Below are 19798 nucleotides of genomic sequence, written 5' to 3'. Positions count from 1 at the left end.
GGTAAGGCATGTAACGTTTCTACCTTAGTTTGTCCATCTGTAACGTGGGCATATTCATACTTCAGATTAGGTCTATAGAATAGACATTTCATCAAGGTTGAATTTTTTATGTGATTATATAAGTGAATATCTTTCTTTGTAGGAGTAAATGGGCTTGATGTTCATTTGTAGGGGTAAATGGGCTCAGATGGCTCAGAAAAAAATATGCACTCGCAGGTGACACACACACAGAATTATTTAGCAAATACATAGACAACTGGTCAGTGTGGGAGAAGGGGATAGAGGTGTTTTTCAGTTTGAAATTGCTTCAAAATAAATGCTTTCAGGGCCGGCACGGTGGCTCATGTTTGTAATCCCAGCACTTTGGGAGGCCAAGGCAGGCAGATCACCTGAGGCCAGGAGTTCAAGACCAACCTGGCCAACATGGTGAAATCCCGTTTCTACTAAAAATATAAAAACTAGCCAGGTGTGGTGGTGCGCACCTGTAGTCCCAGCTACTCAGGAGGCTGGGGCAGGAGAATCACTTGAACCAGGGAGGTGGAGGTTGCAGTGAGTCGAGATCGCCCCACTGCACTCTAGCCTGGGCAACAGAGTGAGACTGTGTTTCTCAAACAAACAAACAAACAAAAATGCCTTCGGGAAGGAAGACACAGATATGCTCATTTACATCTACTGACCTTTCAATAAATGTGCAGTTTAATGGAGGGGATGTTTGTTTATTTTCTATTGCTATGTAGTGTTCTTTAAAAACATACACACACACACACACACACACACACACACACACACACATTTTGTGGTTTAAGCTCCATCCCTTCATTAGCTCCCGATTCTGAAGGTTAGAAGTCACATTGCCTGGCTGTGGCTCTGCACAGACCTCGCCCAGCAGAGATCAAGGTGCTAACTGGCTGAGTTCTCATCGGAAACCTCTGGAGAAAACACCACTTCCCAGGTCCTCCTTGTTGGCAGAATTCAGTTCCTGTGGAGTGGGAATCGGGTCCCCATTTCCTCACTGGCTGTCAGCGGGGTCAGTCCTAGAGGCCACCCTTGTTCCATGACACCTGGCTCCTCTTTCCACGGGGGCAAGGGCAGGTTGGATCTTTCTCGTGCTTTGAACACTGATGTCTTCTTCCGGGTCCTGCAGGAGAAAGCTCTCTGCCTTAAAGGACTCAGGCCCCCAGCAGTCTCCCATCTTGCAATCAGCTCATGGGGACCTTAATTCCATCTGCACAGCCCCTCCCGGCAACTGCTAGGTCAAAGCCAAGCTGAGCACCTGGGGGGAGGCGCACACAGCAGCAGGCTGCTGGTGGGGGCAATGGGCTCCCCAGAGCCCCATGGTCCGCCTGGCCCGGCCCTAGCACAGCTGGTGTGCTGTGCGCACCCTTTCTCTCCTGGATCATCCTCCCCTCGAAACGCAACTCCTACATGCTGCCCTGGCTCTGGGGAAATGTGATGAGTTATCCTTTCTCCTCCACTCAGCCGAAGTTTCAGACATCAGGATTTCTCTCTAGGGAGACACTCTTTTCTTCTCTGTGGAGATGTCCCCGACAGAAGAAGGGGAGCATTGTGTTGATTGTCCCGCCATCCTGGCAGCTCCACAACCAGGGGAGCAGGACAGTGCCCAGGACCAATAGGTCAGGCAGCCACCCCTTCCCAAGTCGCAGGGAGGCTGCAGAGTCGGGGGAAGTCCCTTGCCAGCTGTTCACAGCGTCACTTGGGGCCTCCACAGCCCACTGAGCCAAGGACAGTGTCACACGGGTGACGGAGGCCCTGAAGACACCAGAGCCCTCAAGCATGCTCAGCTGTTCCCTGTCTGCCTGCTCTCAGAAAGTCCAGCCCCTGACAAATATGCAACAGGCCTTTTTTTTTTTTAATGTTACAGAGAACCTTCATATAATTTTCCCATAGCATCCTGACAAACTCTTGATTCAAGCAGAGGCGGCGTTCACCCATTTCACTGCCGACAAAGCTGGCCTCAGCCAGGGTAGTCACTTGCCCTGATTGCTGAGCCAGACCAGGGACAGAGCCCCAACCCCAGGTCTCCTGGCCAGTGCTGTGTCTCCTCCCGCCTCCATCCTCGTCCGAAGGTTGGGATGTCACAGTCCTTGGAGGCTTGCTTAGCTAGGAACTGAGGACCTTCGATCTCAGTGTACTGAGTCTTCACGACCTGCGTAAGGCGGAGGAGCCTGGCTGCCTCTTTCCCAGAAATCAGTCTCGGTCTCTAGGGCCAAGTGGTTGCTTTCTACTGCATTGCGCTCCTGGAACACGCTGCTGTCCTCTGCAGAGGAAATCAAAGTCATGGTGACTTCAGATTAATCACATAAGCATTTCCAGAGAGAAAAGGGATTCTCTGTGGTGGGGCTGCACTTCACCTGTAATAAGGATGCTTTAGAGGCCAAACTAAACCAGGCAGGAGAGCCAGGCCGTTGGGGTGGGGCTGGGCCTCTGCTCCGGGCACGCCCTTCCTTCACCTGTTTCCTCACCTGTAACATGTAGGCCATGTTCATTAGTGGCCAAATGTGAGGAGCAAATGACTCTTTTTTTTTTTTTTCTTTTTGAGACAAAGTGTCGCTCTGTCGCCCAGGCTAGAGAGCAGTGGCACACTCCCAGCTCACTGCAACCTCCGCCTCCCAGGTTTAAGCGATTCTCCTGCTTAACAAAATAGATTCTCCTGCTTAACAAAACAGATTTTCTCCAGCTCAGGCTGGAGTGAAGTGGTGCGATCTCGGCTCACTGCAACCTCTACACCCCAGGTTCAAGCGAATCTCCTGCTGGGCCTCCCGAGTAGCTGGGATTACAAGCATGTGCCACCACGCCTGGCTAATTTTTGTATTTTTAGTAGAGATGGGGTTTCACCATGTTGGCCAGGCTGGTCCCAAACTCCTGACCTCAGGTGATCTGCCTGCCTCAGCCTCCCAAAGTGCTGGGATTATAGGCGTGAACCACCACGTCCGGCCTGTGCCCAGCCTATTTATTTATTCTTAACTTTATCTTTTTTTTTCAATAAGACTTTTGCACTCCTACATTTATTTATTTATTTATTTTTTTTTTTTTTTTTTTTTTTTTTGAGACGGAGTCTTGCTCTGTGCCCCAGGCTGGAGTGCAGTGGCGCGATCTCGGCTCACTGCAAGCTCCGCCCACCGGGTTCACGCCATTCTCCTGCCTCAGCCTCCCGAGTAGCTGGGACTACAGGCGCCCGCCACCACGCCCGGCTAGTTTTTTGTATTTTTTAGTAGAGACGAGATTTCACGGTGTTAGCCAGGATGGTCTCGATCTCCTGACCTTGTGATCCGCCCACCTCGGCCTCCCAAAGTGCTGGGATTACAGGCTTGAGCCACCGCGCCCGGCCTCATTTATTTATTTTTAACTTTTATTTTAGGTTCAGGGATACATGTACAGATTTGTTATATAGGTAAATTGTATGTCACAGAGGTTTGGTGTAGAGATTATTTTGTTACCTAAATTATAAGCATAGTACCCAATAGGTAGCCTTCTTTATTATTATTGTAATTATTATTTTTAATTTGAGGCAGGGTCTTGCTCTGTCACCCAGGCTGGAGTGCAGTGTCATGATCACAGCTCACTGCAGCCTCTACCTCAGGCAATCCTCCCACCTCAGCCTACCTAATAGCTGGGGCCACGGGCAGGCACTATCACATCTGACTAATTTTAACTTTTTGTAGAGATGGGGTTTCAGTATGTTGCCCAGGCTGGTCTCAAACTCCTGAGCTCAAGTAGTCTGCCCGCCTCAGCCTTCCAAAGTGCTGGGATGACAAGTGTGAGCCGCCACGCCTGGCTGACAGGCAGCTTTCTGGTCCTCACCCTCCTCCCACCCTCCACCCTCAAGGAGGCCCCAGTATCTGTTGTTCCCTCCTTTGTGTCCTTGTGTCCTCAGTGTTTAGCTCCCACTGATAAGCAAGAACATGCGGTATCTGGTTTTCTGTTCCTGTGTTAGTTCGCTTAGGATAATGGCCTCCAGCTCCATCCATGTATAACTTTATTTTATAATACAGAAAACATTGAACCGCCATTGTTAAGGAAAACTTTGATGACTGTTCCTATTCAGAAATTTACTTATTTAAATGTCCTTGAATTTTTTTTTTTTTTTTTTTTTTTTAAGACAGAGTCTTGCTCTGTCACCCAGGCTAGAATGCGGTGGCGCGATCTCTGCTCACTGCAACCTCCACCTCCTGGGTCCAAGCGATTTTCCTGTCTCAGCCTCCCGAGTAGCTGGGACTATAGTCGTGCACCACCATGCCTGGCTAATTTTTTGTATTTTAGTGGAGACGGGGTTTCACCATGTTGCCCAGGCTGGTCTCGAACTCCTGAGCTCAGGCAATCCACCCGCCTCAGCCTCCCAAAGTGCTAGGATTATAGGCATGAGCCACTGCACCTGCTGCCTTAAAATTTTTAAACTGCATTTATAATATTAATACTTTATACTTTTAAATACTTCAATTTACTCACAAGCATTCTCAAGTGCTTAACAACTAACTATAGTGAACCTCTGGTTTTCTTAAATGTTCCCATACTGCCTACAATCTTAATAAACTGGCATTGAATATCTGAGTTTAAATCACAAATCTACACCAATTACCCAATTACATATTTTTAGTTGTAATCAAGAGGCCAGTCCATTCATTGCATTTAAAATTACAAGTTAAAATATGCCACATTCTCTTAAAACAGCAACTTCTTAAAATATCAAGTACGTACAGATCACCTAAACGTAACCCCAAAATATCAAAAATAAGAGTTTGTTTCACGCTTCTCTGTGTAAACAGGCTTTTCCAGGGTTAAGAGAGACTTACCCAGTAAAGAAACAATGACGTCATACCAGCAAGTCTGGGGTCCTGTCCCAAGGAACTGAAGTTGCTTGTTGACCAGGACAACCCCTGCTCAGGACCCAGAATTGAATTCTTGCCTGTAAAAGGGACAGAAAATACGGAGGCCTGTTGGAGCTCTTATAACAGGAGCTCCTGGCCCCCCACGGGGAAGGGGTCCCCACCACTCTAGTTTCCAGACCTACTGACTTTCCTTCAAAGACCATAGTGGCCTCAAAGGGTCAAGAGCCCACCTGTGCAGGTGCCTGGCTGGTTGGCTTGGGACATCTCTGGCCCAGTCACACCCCAATTCAGGTGACAGTCCAGGAGCTGTCAGCAGAACCCCCTCCTGGGAGTGTGGAGAATTAGCGTTTCTCTACCCTTGCCAGAAAGCAATCTCAGTTAGTGCAGATGCGAGAAACCCACATCATCTGTCTCTCCCCATGGGGGAAGAGCTAGCTTTATTAAATCTGGTGTACAAATTAGTCATCACTGTCATTCCAGCTAAATCGAGGTCAGCTTTCTCCCGATTTAGACTGAAATTAGCAAAGACCCTTCTGATCTGACAGTCAAATGGGAAGGGAATTGTTGGATCGCAGCACAGAAGTTGAAGGTGAGAGGCTGCAGGGATCCGCAGGGTGCCCTGCGCTTCTGTTGCAATCTTTTTTTTTTTTTTCTTTTCGTTACTTTTTCTTTTTTTGAGACAGAGTTTCACTCTTGTTGCTCAGGCTGGAATGCAATGGCATAATCTCAGCTCACTGCAACCTCCGCCTCCCAGGTTCAAGTGATTCTCCTGCCTCAGCCTCCCGAGTAGCTGGGATTACAGGCAGGTGCCACCACGCCTGGCTAATTTGGTGTTTTTAGTAGAGATGAGGTTTCCCCATGTTGGCCAGGCTGGTCTGGAACTCCTGACCTCAGGTGATCTGCCCCCCCGCCCCAGAATCCCAAATTCTGGGTTTACAGGCGTGAATAAACCACTGCGCCTGGCCCTCTGCTGCACTCTTGATGCCACGTGCTGTACTCCCTGTCTCAGAGAAAGGAAAAATTTTTTTTGGTCTTTCCCTAGAAACCGAGAAAAGTAGGCTAATCAGGCAAACAAGTGGTAAAGATAAAAGACTCCCCCGCTCCCCACTGACCCACCACACACACACTCTCACACACACACTCACACACACACAGTCACACACACACACACACACAATCTCACACACACACTCTCTCACACACACTCATACACTCACACACACACACTCTCTCTCACACACTCACACACTCATACACTCACACACACTCACACACACTCACACACACTCACACACATTCACACATACACTCACTCTCACACACACACACACACACACACTCACACACATTCACACATACACTCACTCTCACACACACACTCACACACACACACTCTCACACACACACACAGTCACACACACACACAATCTCACACACACACACACACACACACTCTCACACACACTCTCACACACACACTCTCACACACTCACACACACACACTCTCACACACACACTCACACACATTCACACATACACTCACTCTCACACACACTCACACACTCACACACACTCACACACACATTCACACATACACTCACTCTCACACACACACTCACACACTCACACACACTCTCACACACACACACACAATCACACACACACACAATCTCACACACTCACACACACTCACACACACTCTCTCACACACACACTCTCACACACACACTCACACACACTCACACACTCTCACACACACACTCACACACACACACACATTCACACATACACTCACTCACACACACACACACACTCACACACACTCTCACACACACTCTCACACATACACACACACACTCTCTCACACACACTCTCACACATACACACACACTCTCACACACACACTCCCCCAGGTCCTAGCTCTCCTCCTCGTGCCCCAGCAGCTGAGCCTGCAGCCCTCCCTGCTCCCACCCCCACCTCAGGGGCTTGGACTCCTCTGCCCTCTGCTCACCTTCCCCATGGCTGCCCAGTCATCCCCAACTGGCAACATTCACTGCGATGGGAAGGGCACAGGCAGCTCAAGACTAAGTCGTTTCAGGAAGATGGGAATCCCCCTGTTCACACCACAGAATGAGGTTTCCTGTGTGCAAAGGAGGAGGAGGGCTGGGAAGAAGCCGGAGACAGGAAGGAGTGACGTGCAAATGATATAAAGAGAAAAGACACTTCTAAGTCATCAAGAACAGAATGCTAAGACTAAAGAGGTCTGTACTGGAAAATGAACGATTTGGATTATATGGAGAAATTTTCTGAAAGTGAAATCTGTTACAAATAGATTTGTAACGGGCATGGTGGCTCACATCTATAGTTCCAACACTTTGAGAGGCCGAGGCAGGCAGATCACCTGAGGTCAGGAGTTCAAGACCAGCCTGGCCAACATGGCGAAATCCTGTGTCTACTAAAAATACAAAAATTAGCCAGGTATGGTGGTGCACACCTGTAATCCCAGCTACTTGGGAGGCTGAGGCTGGAGAATCACTTGAACCAGAGAGGCAGAGGTTGCAGTGAGCTGAAATCGTGCCATTGTACTCCAGCCTGGGTGACAGGACAAGACTCTGACTCAGAAAAGAAAAACAAAAAACCAAACCAAACAACCAACCAACAAAACAAAGAAAGAAAAAGAAAAAGAAAAAGAAATGACTTCTGGGATATAGGATCTGCAATGCGTGAAACCACAGCCCGGCTTTCTGTCCCAATCTCCCGTGCTGCCGTCCTCACCCCTGGCTGTCCAGGCCCCTCCTAACGGCTGTGTGTGAGTGTGTGTAGATACCACACAGATTGTGTGTGGCTCTGCATGTAGAAGTTCAGGCATCAATAACAAGACTGTTGGAATTATTTTGGATAGGGAGGCCACCTCAGTGCACCCCAAATCTCACCCCCTGGGAAGATCACTAAGTTGAAACCAGTGTTGACTGAAACAGGTTCATCAACTTCACCTGATGGTTTTTGCTGATGGGTTAGAATCTTATCTCTCGAGTGTGTTTGCACACTTCAGAAATGCTTTCGGCTACATGTAAATGAGAACCTGACTCACGGAGGCTGAAACACATTGGGATTTGTTTTTCTCACAAAACAGGAAGGTCTGGAGGCAGCAGCAGTTAATCCTGCTTTGGAGGCTGAATCATGTCAAGGACAGCCTCTGTAGCTCCCGCACCCTCTTCCCCAAGGCTGCAGCCAGGCTGCGGTAGTGGCAGGCATCACGCTGCATTTGGGATTCGGGCAGCAGCACATGTCTCTTTAATCCAGAAGGCTAGGCACTCCCAGAACGCCCTCCGCGCCCCCAGTGGATGTCTGCTTATGTCTTCTTGATTAGCTGCAAAGTGGTGCTGAGAGAGCGAGCAGCTGGAATGTTTCTGAAAAATTAAATACACGAAAGGGTTTGGGAATGAGAATCGGGTTGGACTTTTCCCAGGTCAGCCCCAGTGCACCTCTTTCTAGATAACACACTGCCCCTGCCAAAGGCTTGGAGGACCACCCTCAAGACCACCCGAGCCATGGCATCCAACTGCCCGAGTCCTGCGTCTCCAGATGACATGCAGGTGTCCCCTTGGGGTCCAGAGGGAGCTCCTCGTGATCCCAACAGCTATAGCCCAAAGATAAGTAGTCCACCATCGACACATCTAACAAGGAATGGTGGAAGAGGAAATAGATCATTGCAATAAAAATCCCTCTTCAGAAACTCAGAGGATGGGAAGACAAAACGAGTCACACACGAGATCCCGCTGAAAGGAGCAGTGACGTCTCCCTGCCCTGGCGATAGAGCGAGCTCCCCGGTGAGCCAGCCTGGCACCTCGTGTCAGACCTTCCCACTGACTTCCACGGTCTCTGGGAGGGTCCTCCACGGCCTCATCTAAGGAGGGCCCAGGGCAGGACATGCTTGATGGAGAACGTAGGGTTTTGCGATTCGGTTCCTGAGTATGGGTTCGGGAGCTGCAGACGGCTTCATGGCCTGAACAGACAGGAGTTACTGTTAGCCAGCCTGAGGGCTTCTTTGTTGCTGTTTTTGAGATAGGCTGTCACTCTGTCGGCCAGGCTGGAGTGCAGCAGTGCAATCATAGCTCACTACAGCCTCGACCTCCGGGGCTCAGGTGATCCTCCCACCTCAGCCTCCTGCGTAGCTGGGACCACAGCAGGCACGTGCCACTGTACCCAGTTAATTTTATTTTTTTTTAGAGATGGGCTCTCACCATGTTGCTCAGGCTGGTTTCAAACTCCTGGGCTCAAGTGATCCTCCCACCTTGGTCTCCCAAGGTGCTGGGATTATAGGAGTGAGCCACTGCACCCTTTGGTTTCTGGGACAATGTAATTACCTTACACAGTTGTAAATTCCTGGTCTATTCTATTTGGTCGTGTGCTTGAGCAGCCACAGCAAAGGCCTTCTCTCCACACATCATCCAACCTAACACCTTCCCTCTCCCAGAGGCTGGCCCTGGTGACCTGCCCACCTCCCCTTCTGTCTCCTGGAGGCTGGCCCTAGTTGCAGGAAAACAAGCTCAGGGCTGCCACTGATTCTACATTATGGTGAGTTGTTTAATTATTTCATTGCATATTACAATGTAATAATAATAGAAATGAAGTGCACCATAAATGTAATGCGCCTGAATCATCCCCAGACCATCCCTCAACCCTGGTATGTGGAAAACGGTCTTCTACAAAATTGGTCCCTGGTGCAGAAAGGTTTGGGAACCACTGTTTTACGCTACAGCTTTAGTGTCTAGGTCTCACAACAGGTGAGCATGAAACTGATCATTTACCACCAAGTAGGACCCTGATTTTCCAGGCTGAAGGAGTTGGGTCCCCGCCCCACCACTGGACCTCCTCTTAGGCAACGCCATACATTAGTGTCTGTTCCCTGGTGCCACTGGCTTTCAGATACCAAATTCCCTATCCGTTAGGTGTAGGTCTGTTTTTTGTTTGTTTTTGAGACGGAGTTTCACTCTTGCTGCCCAGGCTAGAGTGCAGTGGTGTGATCTTGGCTCACCGCAACTTCTGCCTCCTGGGTTCAAGCGATTCTCCTGCCTCAGTCTCCCGAGTAGCTGGGATTACAGGCATGTGCGACCACGCCTGGCTAATTTTGTATTTTTAATAGAGATAGGGTTTCTCCATGTTGGCCAGGCTGGTCTTGAACTCCCGACCTCAAGTGATTCGCCCGCCTCGGCCTCCCAAAGTGCTGGGACTACAGGCATGAGCCACTGCGCCCGGCAGGTATACGTCTATTTTTAAGTAACAGAAACCCCAACTTACTGTGACTTACCAAAAAGGGATTTCTTTTTCTTGTAGAAGTCAGGGTGAGCAGTCCAGGACTGGTGCAGAGGCTGGATAATGTTCTATTCCACCCACTGCAGTGAGCTGGAGTTGCTCACGGTCTGAGCCCTCCCCTGCATCTTCAGGCACCGGGCCCCAGTTCAAGGTTGAAGCCGGGAACACAGAAGTCGCAGCAGCAGCGTTTTTCCTTTTACCAAGAAAATGAAAGCTTTCCCCAGAAGATGGAGATATTTCCACTTTCATCTCATCAGACAGAATGATGGCACTTAGGTGCTGGGGAAGTGAGAAATTTGTTTCTTACAGAAGGGGTTTCCCGGAGAAGGGCTGGGGATGACGGGTACACCAGCTCAGTGAGGTCCACAGCGCTGCTGTCTGGGGAAGAGGAGAGGGTCTCCGCCGGCCTGCAGGGCCTGTTCAAAACCCCCTGGGCCTGGGATATTTAAGGTGCTTCGTACCTGAGTCCTTACAACTCACTCAAAGCAGATGGTTTAGGCAAGCACAATCCTGAAGGAACTGAAAACACTTTGCTAAATAAAATGAATGATTTCAGATTCCCAAGACTAACTGAAGTTCTGTAGGTGGGCACAAAGTCGTGGCTTTGCCGTCTGACGGAGGACGCACAGCAGTCGTCTCTGGCTGGGTAGACTGAGACCTGAAGACTCAGGGACTTAGGACCAGCGGTGCCGTCCAGGCCTGGCTGCAGACGGTGAGTCGCTCTGCCGCTCAAGGATGGGACAAACTGTGCGAGACAGTGTTAACTTTTGAAGTTTTGGTGTGGATGAGAGTATTCAGTGGCTTCAGTGAGGGGTTCATGCTTTGGAATTAAAATTTTTTTTCTTTCATTTTTTTTTTTTTTTAATTTGAATCCTCAGTCACCAGATTTTTTTTGTTTTGTTTTAATAAGGCTGTAAAAGCCAGAAAGGGGGGAAAAATAATATATTTTCTCTAAGCTCTGAATGTGTGGGTTTCTTGGGCCAAATTACATTATACCTTCATTTGTTTACTAGCATTGCTGTTTACATTTTTTTTTTTTTTTTTTTTTTTTTTTTTTTTTGAGACGGAGTCTTGCTCTGTCGCCCAGGCTGGGGTGCAGTGGCCGGATCTCAGCTCACTGCAAGCTCCACCTCCCGGGTTTACGCCATTCTCCTGCCTCAGCCTCCTGAGTAGCTGGGACTACAGGCGCCCGCCACCTCGCCCGGCTAGTTTTTTGTATTTTTTAGTAGAGATGGGGTTTCACCGTGTTAGCCAGGATGGTCTCGATCTCCTGACCTTGTGATCCGCCCACCTCGGCCTCCCAAAGTGCTGGGATTACAGGCTTGAGCCACCGCGCCCGGCCGCTGTTTACATATTTTAGAATCATATTTGTGGCTTTTTGAATAGGATTTTGGGGTATCTAATACTTTAAACAAATTCTCATACTGCCTAATAGTAAGCACTTAATACCCCTCTTCAATGGTTAACTTCAATGCTATAAAAATATATACTTTCCTGAATGTTTCTTACTCTATGTAGTTAAGTACAGAGGTGGCATCTTTCAGTACTAGAAAAAACAAGTTATATCACTATTTCCTCCTTATCTAATATTTCCAAATTCGTTTGTCTCAAAAAGAAGTTCCCGTCACTCCCAGGGAAGATAATTTATCCAGCACAGATCAGCTCACTACGGGCCACAAAACAGCTCAGCAAATCTGGTGGCACCGCCCCGTTGGAAATGTTATTTCAGTCTCTGGAAACAAGTTCTGGGTCTGCCCAAAGGATTGTCATTAGCGGGAGGGGACTCGCTTCTCGGAGCGAGAGGCTGTGTGGGAGAGCAGTGGGAAGCCTGAGAGGACATGTGAGCCAGAGGGATTATTTTTGTCATAAAACATGCTTTGTCCAAAGGCTTGGAGGAAAAAAGCACTGGCTTGATTTCTGCACAGTCATTGTTGTTAAAACAGCACAATTGGTGCCATGCAGTAGAATGTGAAGATTCCGTATCATCCTCCTTGCAAGGGTGAAGGTGTTTGTAAGCTTTATATGCCAATGTCCACTGTGAAGGCCAGAAGGCATTGGCGACTTTTTTTTTTTGAGACAGAGTTTCACTCTGTGACCCAGGTTAGAGTGCAGCGGCACAATCTCGGCTCACTGCAGCCCCCACCTCCCAGGTTCAAGCGATTCTCGTACCTCAGCCTCCCAAATAGCTGGGATTACAGGCACATGCCACCATGTCAGGCTAATTTTTGTATTTTTAGTAGAGACAGGGTTTCACCCTGTTGGCCAGGCTGGTCTTGAACTCCTGACCTCAAGTGATCCAATATTGTTGAGCCGGATCAGTGGGTGTTAGGCATCAGAACTGCCCTTGAAGGCTGGTGTGGTGGCTCACACCTGTAATCCCCTGCACTTTGGGAGGCCAAGAGGGGAGGATCACTCGAGCCCAGGAATTGAAGCCTGGGCGACAAGAGCAAAACTCTGTCTCAAAACAAAAACAAAACAAAACAAAAAACCGCAAAAAAACCCAAAACAACAAGAAAAAAACCAAGAGCTGAATGTGTTTCCCTTTGGAGAATGAGACTGGTGGAGGCGGAGTGCTGTTTTGATTTATGAGTATTTGAAGAACTTAGTTGATTTTATAATTATGTGCGTATATTATTTTGACAAAAACTAAAATTAAATAGGAATACCAACTGTAAACCTACTTTTCAATCCAAATTTTGGTAATAATTATGCAAAATTCGGCCGGGCGCGGTGGCTCAAGCCTGTAATCCCAGCACTTTGGGAGGCCGAGACGGGCGGATCACTAGGTCAGGAGATCGAGACCATCCTGGCTAACACGGTGAAACCCCGTCTCTACTAAAAAATACAAAAAACTAGCCGGGCGAGGTGGCGGGCGCCTGTAGTCCCAGCTACTCAGGAGGCTGAGACAGGAGAATGGCCCGAACCCGGGAGGCGGAGCTTGCAGTGAGCTGAGATCCGGCCACTGCACTCCAGCCTGGGCGACAGAGCGAGACTCCGTCTCAAAAAAAAAAAAAAAAAATTATGCAAAATTCAGTTCAGAATGACTTAATCCAGTTGCACCCTCATACAATACCTGTGTATACAGCAGTCATCCGGTACAGTTTATTGTCACCATCAGCTTAATTCTGAAGCGATTCAGCATCAATGATTGTTACTTAGTCTCTTATTCTGAACCTAAGTACAGTATTGCAAGTAACTGCAAAGCATGTCTGCCAAATTATCAGACTTTTATTCCATTTGTTCCTTCTGCTTTTTTCCAAGAGAAATGAGTAATAAAGTTCCCTTAGCAACCCCCTTCTTGTCAACCCACTTCCTCCCCTCATGTGAAACCTGGTTTCAGCAAGCCAGGGACCCACATGGGTTTGTCACGAACCCATCCATGGATAGACACTGTCTTAGCTTATCGGAAACCTTGTATGTTCGCTGCTTAGACTTGAGACTTCAGTTGGGGGAGAAAAATGCAACAGGAAGAGAAGGGGATAATAGAGATTTCATAGGAGGTATTTAAATACTGTGTGAGAGCACAGAGGAGGAAAAAAGGGTGGTTCCTAAATAAAAAGACCCAACTGTTATCAAATCTGCAGCTTGCTGATACCCTAAGACCATGTTTAAAAATATACTGACCAGGTGCAGTGGCTCAGTGCCTATAATCCCCACCTTTTGGGAGGTCAAGGCAGGAGGACTGCTTGAGTCCAAGAGTTCGAGACAAGCCTAGGCAACATGGTGAAACCCTGTCTCTACAAAAAATACAAAAATTAGCTGGGCATGGTGGGATGTGCCTGTAGTCCCAGCTACTCTGGAGGCTGAGGTGGGAGGATTGCTTGAGCCCAGGAGTTCGAGGTTACAGTGAACTATGAATTTAATAATCTTGACATTTCAAAATCTTTACACTATCTTGCTATAAATAAAGTAACGTGTATAGCTCCATCATTTACATAAATCTAGACCCTTAAGGCTCTGGTCAGGACTCAACCACCTCTACACTTTAGTGCCTTAGATCAGGGCTTGGCCAATAAAAGAGAAAAGAGAGAGACCAACCCAAAAAGAAACTGACTAGTAAAAGTCCCAGAAAGAGAAATACAGTGAAGGAAGGGGGGTAAATTATTAAAGAAATATTATGAGAAACATTTCCAGAATCGAAGGATTCGAGTTTCTAGATTGAAAGAGTTCATCCCCTGGCCAGGCACAGTGGCTTATGCCTGTAATCCCAGCACTTTGGGAGGCCGAGGCAGGCAGTTCACTTGAGGTCAGGAGATCCAGATCAGCCTGGCCAACATAGTGAAACCCTGTCTCTACTAAAAATACAAAAATTTGCCAGGCATGATGCGCATGACAGTAATCCCAGCTACTTGGGAGGCCGAGGCAGGAGAATTGCTTGAACCTGGGAGGCGGAGGTTGCAGTGAGCCGAGATCACACCACTGCACTCCAGCCTGGGCGACAGAGTGAGTTTCCGTCTCAAAAAAAAAAAAAAAAAAAAAAAAAAAAAGAGGGTTCATCCCCAATGCCCACCATGCTGAATGAGAAGAGGTCCACGGCATAGTTGTGAAACTTCCAGACAGTGGTTCCAGAACCTTCCAGAGAGAAGAAAAACAGGTCAGCAAGAAGGACACTGACTTTACCAACAGCAAAACAAGAAAATGAGAATGTAGCAATGCCCCCAAAATTCTGAGGGAAAATGTGTTTTAATCAAGAAGTCCACATTTAGTCAAACTAGCAATTCAGCATGACAGAATTATGATTTTTGTGGATGGTGGCGAGTGCCTGTGGTCCCAGTTACTCTAGAGGCCGAGGTGGGAGGATCACTTCAGCCTCGTAGTTCAAGGTTGCAGTGAACTATGACCGCGCCACTGCACTCTGGCCTGGGCAACGGAGACCCTCTCTCAAAAGAAAAATAGAAAAAGAAAAATGCTGAATTAAGATTTTTCAGACACGCATGGCCTAACAAACTCTATCTCCCTTGTATCTTTTCTTAGGAAACTACTTCAAGATAAGCTCCACCAAAACTAGAGAGGAAATCAAGAAGAGTAAGACACAGGATCCAGCGCAATGCTCCAGCACAGGAGAGACAGACAGAACGTTGGACAATCCACTGACTTCCTAGAAAACAGAAGAGTGGGCTGGGCATGGTGGCTCATGCCTGTAATCCCAGCACTTTGGGAGGTTGAGGTTGTTGGATCACCTGAGATCAGGAGTTCGGAACCAGCCTGGCGAAACCCCATCTCTACTAAAAATACAAAAATTAGCCGAACGTGGTGGCGCACGCCTGTAGTCCCAGCTACTCAAGAGGCTGAGGCGGGAGAATGGTGTGAACCTGGGAGGCAGAGGTTGTAGTGAGCCGAGATCGTGCCTCTGCACTCCAGCACGGGCGACAGAGAGAGACTCCGTCTCAAAAAAAGAAAAAAAAAAAGAGACAAAGTTTGGCCTTCCCATGCCCCCCCTGCCCCCCCCCACCCCCCACCCCCCACCCTCCGATTCATTCTTTCAAGTTAGGCCTAGGGCAACATTAAAAAGCAAACCTGTAATCAGTATTTATATGATATGGCATTTTGTGTATTCGTTTCAGCTGAGTCAGTTGTATATCATGGTTAATTACCATTATTTTACAACTTTGGAAAGCCCCTTATCTTCCCGCTCCCGTGTGGACCACGAGTTCTCCAGGCCCCTGTATGGCTGTGGACCAAGACTTCTTTCATCATCACCTTGGGAACTGCTTTCCTCTCTCCTACTTTGGGTTCCCTATTTCCCCAAGTCAATGCCATCATTTTCTGGATTTACTCCTTTAGTTGTGGCGAGTTAAAGAGTGAATTGAGATGAGGGAGGTGGAAAGTAAGTACAGCCTCTTCTTCCGAGACATCTGCTTAGGAAGAGAAGGAAGGAGCCTCACGATGATGTTTTAGAAGCATGGAGGCAGAGACCAGCAGCAGGCCAGATAAAAAGTGAAATGTAGTTTCCGCGGGGGAGGTATGCAGCTGGGGACTGTTGTTTCTCAATTATGTGGCTTGTGGTGCCAATAAACCTCGCATGAGTAGCAACTCAGCAGGCCCAGGATACGTGTTGGAAGGAGAATAAGGGAAGGGGCAATTCTCTAGGCTGCGGGGAGAGCATGAGCAGAAGTCACTGCCAACGCTCCCACCACAGGAACCTAAGGGGAAGGCACGGCTCAGCGAGGGCAGTGAGAACGCCCCAGCTTCCAAGCAGGAGTCTAGACATGGTAAGGATTGTGTATATCGGAGCAGCTTGAACAGCTGAGGCATTGCCTTGGAAGATGAGAGGGGTGCAAGGTTTAAAGCAGGGAGCCCAGGGGGAGCCCACGGGCCTACTTCCAGGAGATGAGGGGTCAGAAATGAAGGCGCTCCACTGTGTTATCATGAAAGATGGAAATGAAACAGAACCGGCAGTCCTCAACTACAGACTGGATCTAGATAGAAGGGAAAGTGAGGAATCGAGGGTGATTCTTGGGTTTCTGAGTTACATGACTGAATAGATGATGCTTTCCCCAATTCCAGAGTGTTTAGCAGGAGAGCTTGAAAGGGAAGAAGTGAGTTAAGTTTGGGACATGTGTTTGAGGTGCAAAGGGGATATAGTCAGGGGATGATATCTAATAGGCACTTGGATACAGATCTGAGGTTTGGTAAGGAAGACTGGCTGAGATTCAAGTATGGGTGAGCCACAGAAGAAACCCAAGGCCAGGGCAAGGAGAGAAAACCACATGGGAGGAGGTAAAGGGTGAGCGATACAGGGAGGCACTGGCAGGGCCTTGGTCTCCATCCTCAAGGGGCCTTGGTCCCCGTCCTCAGGAAGGGAGTGGTTACCAGCGTCAAGTGCCATCAAAGGTCAGGAGACTCACTGCACAGCTCTTAGCTGAACTATCGAGGAGGCCTGGTGGAAGCAGAGGTCTAATGTGTAGTCGACGCAGTCCTCATTCTGCAAGTGTGGGCTGAGTGGAAGAGGCAGTCAGAAGCAAGGAGGTGGAGGCAGGACGTTGGGATTCTCTGAGAAGAAAGAATAGGGACACGAGGGAGTTGGGGAGTGGCTAAAAATCCAAGGTTTGACCTATTTCCATTACAGATGGGAGAGATTTGAGGAAGTTTATATGCCAGTACAGAGAGTTTGAAAACGGGAGAGACAAAAGGACAAGTCTTACCACGTAATCCAGCAATCGCACTCCTAAGTACGTACCCCGCTAATGTGAAAACATGTCCATGAAACACCCGCACATGGATGCTTATAGCTTTATTCATAGCTGCCAAGAACTAGAAGTGATCAATATGGCTTTCAATAGGTGAATGGATAAACATATGGTGGTACATCCGCACGATGGAATAAAAAGAACGAGCTATCAAGCCACAAGATATGCATGCATCTGACATGCACATTGCCAAGCAAAAGCAGCCGGTCTGAAAAAAGCTGCATGATACGTGATTTCCAATTACATGACATTCTGGCAAAGGCAAACCTATGGACAGCCAACACATCAGTAGTTGCCAGGAATGCAGGTGGGGAGGAGGGTGGAAATTTCACTACATAGATGAAGCATAGGGGATTTCTTAGGGCTGTGAAGTCATTGTGTGATACTATAAAGACGAATACAAGACTTTTTTTTTTTTTTTTGGCGAGAGTCCCTCTGTGTCACACAGGCTGGAGTGCAATGGCGCAATCTTGGCTGACTGCAACCTCCACCTCCCGGGTTCAAGCAATTCTCCTGCCTCAGCCTCCTGAGTAGCTGGGATTATAGGTACGCGCCACCGCACCCGGCTAATTTTTTTATTTTTAGTAGAGACAGAGTTTTGCCATGTTTGCCACGCTGGTCTCAAACTCCTGACCCCAGGTGATCTGCCTCCCTCGGCCTCCCAAAGTGCTGGGATTACAGGCATGAGCCACTGCACCTGGCCTGACATTAAGATTTTGTCAAAGCCCATACAACTTTAGAGCACACTGAGTAAATCTTATGTACATTAAAAAAGAAAAAAAAACCCCACAAAACCAGGCCAGTGGCTCACATGTATAATCCCAGCATATTGGGAGGCCGAGGCATGCCGTAACACCAGCCTACAGTCCAAGAAACAGCAGCAGCTTGGCTAAATGCTTCATCGCCAAATAACGAGGTTCACCAGTTTTTCAGCCCAGGGAAATTGGGTCCTTACAAATCCCATCCTACCTCCTCCATCTTTCAGGATTTGTCATGCAATCCCAGTTATCAATCTGTTATCAGTCAGGGGTCTTATGTGCAGACTTAAAATTCACTCTAGCTAGTTTAAGCAGAAAGAAATCTACCAAAAAAATAAAAATAAAAAAAGGATCGGGTGCAGTGGCTCATGCCTATAATCCCAGCACTTTGGCAAAAGGAGCGTTTGAGCCCAGGAGTTCAAGACCAGCCTGGCCGCCATGGCGAAACTCCTTTTCCACTAAAAATAAAAAAATTAGGCAGGAGTGGTGGCACATGCCTGTAATCCCAGCTTCTTGGGAGGCTGAGGCACGAGAATTGTTTGAACCCGGGAGGTGGAGGTTGCAGTGAGCTAAGATTGCACCACTGCACTCCAGCCTAGGCAACACAGTGAGACTCTTGTTTCAAAAGAGAAGAAAAAAAAAAAAAAAGGAAAAGGATCTCCAGATAGGCCAGGGGCAAGCCGCAGGATTTATGGAAAGCAAAATTCCCAAACCCCTCCATAGACTGCTCTGCCAGACACCACACACCAGCAGGGGTGACATGGCATCTGCCATGGTTGCCCCCAGTGCCACACAACACTGCAGGGGAACCCTTACCAAAGCCAGAGGACAGACGCTTCACACAGCTCTCTCACACTGCGGTGCTGGTCTGATCAGAGATCCCAAGTGCACAACCCTACTCAACCTGCAAGACAGGCTGGGAAAGCAAGTTTCTAGTCTCTTGGGGGGAGGAGGGAAACGAGGAAGTTCCCCACACCGAAAAAGGGGTTTCAAAAGATCACAGATGGGCCACCAAGAATGACAACCGTCTATGACATGGAACCTTGCCAGTTAGATTGTAGCTTATGTGATTTTTAATTTTTATTGAAATCTAAAATTCTTATATTAACTTGGATGTTAATATTGAAAATAAATTTCAAATTTCTCAAGTACTAACTTGCAGGAGATTTAGAAATTATTCCACTATCAGAAATCCATTATAAATAAAGCACTAAGTGATTAATGCAGTTACGGATAATTTTAAAAATAAAAGACTGGGGAGAAAGGCATGCAATAAGTTGTGCCCATGCGAATGGAAATCAAGTAGTATGAGTTGCTTGCAATTCTCTGGTTGCTGACCATGAGAATGTGAAGAAAGGCCACCTAAATGCAAGCAAGCAATGTTATTACAAAGCATAACAATAAATGCAAGCATGAAAGGTGGGTTGGAACCATTAGTTTCTGAAATCAAACTAGTCCTTGTTACATTCAGCATGGCACACTCGGGTACTTGTAAGCTCAAACATGGTGTCCGCTTGAGGAATGGTATGCCTAATTCCACAGATAACTAGTTTCAGGGCTGCTTTGGATTCTTTCTGTCCTCTACAATGTTCAATTATGTAATTTACCTCACATTCCTTAACCCCAACTGACTTTACAGAACAGGTGCACTTTTATCATCAAACTCAATTTTATTCAATAAAATAAT

At 47.8% G+C, this 19798-nt stretch overlaps 1 protein-coding gene across 1 annotated transcript in view; it reads left to right on the top strand.

The window, feature by feature from the left end:
* The window catches only part of GDI2 (GDP dissociation inhibitor 2), a 533972-nt gene that overhangs the window by 138535 nt on the left and 375639 nt on the right, over window positions 1–19798 (top strand). The window lies entirely within an intron of this gene.

Source organism: Macaca thibetana, chromosome 9, assembly GCF_024542745.1.
Source record: "Macaca thibetana thibetana isolate TM-01 chromosome 9, ASM2454274v1, whole genome shotgun sequence".
NCBI lineage: Eukaryota > Metazoa > Chordata > Mammalia > Primates > Cercopithecidae > Macaca > Macaca thibetana.
Note: the sequence above shows the minus strand (reverse complement) of the source record. Positions and strands in the feature narration are given on the sequence as shown.